The sequence below is a fragment of the Malania oleifera genome, chromosome 2, assembly GCF_029873635.1.
Source record: "Malania oleifera isolate guangnan ecotype guangnan chromosome 2, ASM2987363v1, whole genome shotgun sequence".
NCBI lineage: Eukaryota > Viridiplantae > Streptophyta > Magnoliopsida > Santalales > Ximeniaceae > Malania > Malania oleifera.
Window position 1 is genome coordinate 33,688,400 of NC_080418.1, and position 4,467 is coordinate 33,692,866.

Consider the following 4,467-nt stretch of genomic DNA (forward strand, 5'->3'; position numbering starts at 1 on the left):
AAATTCTTGTTGAAAAAGAAAATGATTTGAAAATCAAAACTTTAGTTAACAAGAATGAATTTTTGGAAAAATAGCTGAATGCCTTAAGATCCCAGATCTCGAGTGATAATAAAAAGGATCTTATTTCAGAACTTGAGTATAAAGCAAACACAATGTCAAAAGAATTTATAAAACTACAGGTGTTTGCAAAGGTTTAAAAGATCTAGAGATTCAAGACCTAGAAAGAAAAATTGAGGACCAAGCTAAGATTATCCATACATTCACTAGGGGTAAAGAAAACTTTGACAAGCTCTTAGGTTCACAAAAGATGACCTTAGATAAAGAAGGTATAGGTTTTAATGGGATTGAAAATAGGAAAAGGAAGAACCTATATATGGGGTACTTTGTAAGAGAATCTAAACATTATGCTTGTACTTTCTCCAGTCCGTATACTCACACCCCTTGCGTCTTATGTAAAAAGAAGGGGCACATAAAATTTGATTGCCCATTTAAAAGGAAAGGTGTGAAACCCAAACTGGTCTGGAGAGTCAAAGTACCACCTGGTCCTAACCCATCAAGACTCAAAGATAGAAAAATGGTATGGGTGGTCAAGAAAGCAAACTCCTTAGGACCTAAGGAGGAACGAATTCCAATTGGAATTACATAAGTGCTTTCCTTAGGTTCTAGGCTTTGAGGGAGTGATGTCTATTGGCCTACGAAGTGGCCAGTTCCTAAAATGCCAAATCTTAACATATTCATTCCACCTTTGATATACTAAGCTCATTTGAGAATCAAGCCAATCTGCAAATCCAAGTATATAACCAATATGAACTTAATGCATATATTCATTGGTTGAAATATGAAATTATTGACAACTTGAATAAAAATCCACTTCCAAATGGACATGGCATGTTTGCCTGTATTTTATTTTAAATTCTTAACTTATATTTAAATATGAAAATCTATTGTTAAGCATAGTTTGTCCATTGCACAAGATTGAGTTTTAGGAATTCATTCTATATCATATATCAATATGCCCTAAACTCATTTTCGAATATGAAAAGCCTAAATCAAAATCAAGTCATCACTCTAGGCTTAAAGCACTATTGATCATAAATGACTAATATATATATTAAGTGCTCTTCACAAGACATCCCTTCTCAACCTGATTAGCGGCATCTACTAAGGGAATCAAGTTTTCATCTAGTTATCAAAAAATTATTCCCTTTGTACATAAAATATAAAAATCCTCTACCTTGGTTCACCATCTCATCCATAGGACTCTTTACCTAATCACGATCATATCTGGTAAAGATTATGCCTATCCGTCAGTTTGTATCCTTGCTACAAATCATGATCATATCTATAAGATACTTTCCATTCCCCGAAGAGCATTGTTCAAGAAAATTCATATACTCATAAATGCTCTTTGCCTAAGTGGTTGGACATATTCAATTCCACGCAAATATCTTAAATCATGTCCACTTATAATGAATACTCTTCAAACTTAACAAAAATTTTATTCCTTAAGAGTATTTAATCCTGAGCCTCTCACACGTATTGAGATTCATAAGAAAAGAGGCAAACATAGGCCTATCACCTTAACGAATATTCATTGTGACTTTTTGGTCTGATAAGCTTAAATAATTAATCACCAAGTTTAAATCAATAAAAAATCTTAGGGTACCTGGCTTAAGAATTTGAAAAATTGAAAAAAAGGCATAGAATGATCAAACGCATAACTCAGGGGGACATATATTCTTCATATCTATATAAATTAAAATACTCTCATATCCTTATATTGTTTATGCCTTTATGCTTATCTATGTATAGCATTGCAACACTATCCATGACTCAATGAATGGTTATAATCTCTTTGATGGATAGTTTATGTATTTTTACAGCACGAACTACTATTGAGCTATATTGAATATCTTGAGTTGATTATATTACTGGATTGCATGCTTTTGTTGAAAGTCTCCTGCATGGTGGATGCAATTAGGATTCCAAATGATAGGAGGAGCATCTAAAATCAAATATTGATCTTGTTATGCTCTCAAATACTTTTATCTTAGATCTGTTTTGAATCAAGTGTGGCTTGTGCTAAAATAAAATGATTATATTGAAAATCTTAAGTTGATACATATTGCTTTGCCATATGTTGTTTGTGTTTGCCATATGATCCTTGCTATAATTTGTTTGATATCTTTAGGATCATTGTGGTTGTGTTTTTCTGGTTACAATTTGTGTGCTTAAATGATAAACCAAAATATTGATGCTTGCTTGTGACCTATTTTAAAGTTTCTTTTTCAGTAAAGCATCACCCCTAGTACTTCTTGATAATATCATAAGGGGGATATATATTTGTATACATATATTTATATATACATATATATATGTATTTATTTTAGTACTGTATAGCAATAACTAATTTCAAAACTAAATCTTTATCTCTTGTCTTATTATTATTATATACTGTATGTTTTTAAAATTGCATAACTGGTTCGGTAACTTCACATAAAAATGCATGCGAACTAGTTAGACTGTGTTTGTGCTCAAACCAACTATTTTCTATCATATGTCGTGTGCTTTAAACTCAAATCTTCCACAGTTCTAATGATATGTTTCAATTGTAATAGTTTGTGCATATTTATGGTCTAATTATGTTTTCATGTCATTTAAATCTTTTAAATGATCAGTTATATTATTTGTGTGCTTAATTGCTATATTTTATACTTTATGAATTTGTATGTGTTTTTGCAATGCATAACTATCATATCTCTTGCATGTTGATAATTATGCTTATGTTTCCCATTTTGATCCATACTGGACTGTTTGAGTTAATAGTTCTAGAAAAATTGTTAATTGAAAACTCAATTAGGTCATTTCTATACAGGTATTTTTGGGAAAATGTTCTATTTTTAAACAGCATGCTGCCAAAATTTCTAAAAACACTCCTAAACATGTCTTGTATTTAAATGATTCATACTCAATGCCTATGCCTATGTGCTTTATGTTTATCATAGCCTTTTTTGTTGTTGCCAAAAGGGGGAGAAGAGGCAAAATTGGGTACTTTTTTTAAAAATGTTTGAACTCTAAATCTTTAAACATTCTCATTATGCATACTGTGAGGGAGAGCCTTTCTAGGTTGTACCCACTTTTGCATGGTGTATTTGTCATCATCAAAAAGGGGGGGAATGTTGACCTTATAGGTCATTCTCGGTTTTGATAATGACAAATACTCTTTGTATTTAATGACTTTCAAGTTTGTGTGCAGGATCATACTAACTCGATCACATTGATAGCATGCAGCAACTTGAAGAATTATGAATACCCGGCATATCTATATATATATCATTTATTGTAATATTATTGGGTATATATTAATTTAATTTCAAATGGATCTATAATAATCTTTGCATGTTATGCATGTAGCTAATTATAAGCTCAAATGACCCTAGAATGGCTCTTAGGTCCTCACACTTGAATGCACATGAATATAGGACATTAGCCCAAAAACCATAAGGATTCGGGCAACCGAACTTGGCAAGTATATTTGCCTCAGTCAACCAAATAGTTGAAATGTCAGCACATTGACTTGAACTTCAGGCGACCGAACTCAAAAGATTACATCTTCCTCGATCGACCAAAATCCTATTTGAACTTTTCCCAATAGTTCGGGCTACCAAACTCAGGAACAAGCAACCGAATCTCGAGCAGTTTGGAAAATCTCCTGGTTCACCCACCCGAATATATATTCAAGCAGCCAAACATGGAAAACATGCTTTTTCCATTGTTTTTTCAGGCGATCGAACCTTGGGCTTGATAAACCGAAAGTCTCGAGTTGGCTTAAATTTAGCGCAGGTAATGAAGGGTAAATCAAGGGCTAATGTTTTAAACATAATTAAAACAATTTTAAAAATTACCAGCGTGTCCCAAACGACTAATTTTGCTCCTTTTCTATATATTTATTCATTTGTCTTGATTAAGGAGGGGATTAGCAAAAGTCATTAAGCCAAAACTCTCTAAATTTTTCCAATCCTATATTTCTTATACTACTCCTAAATACTCTCCCACTCCACATTCATTGATTATTCAAGCCTAGTGAGAGTATTTAAATTGTTTGAGCTCCATTCTAAATAGCTCATAACTCTTATTTGAAGTGTGTATTGGTTGATTTTTATCTTGAGAGTTAGGCTAAAGTTTTTCCCACTTATTTGAACAAATAAATCTTCTGTAGGAAAACTCATTGGCTTTGGGGTCTTTGCATTGATATTGCAAGATCCCTTAAGCAATATTTTTGTGTGCAAAATATTTTATAAGCCCGTTCAAAAAACTCTTGTGCTTGCTACATTGAGAAAATACTTTTGAGTTTACTTGAATATTATTGCTAGCATCTTTGAAACCCTAATCTGACATTGAGATTTGGTATACTTGGTTTTCAAAGAAAAGCTCGTTTGAACAGTCTTGTGCATATTTGAGATTATA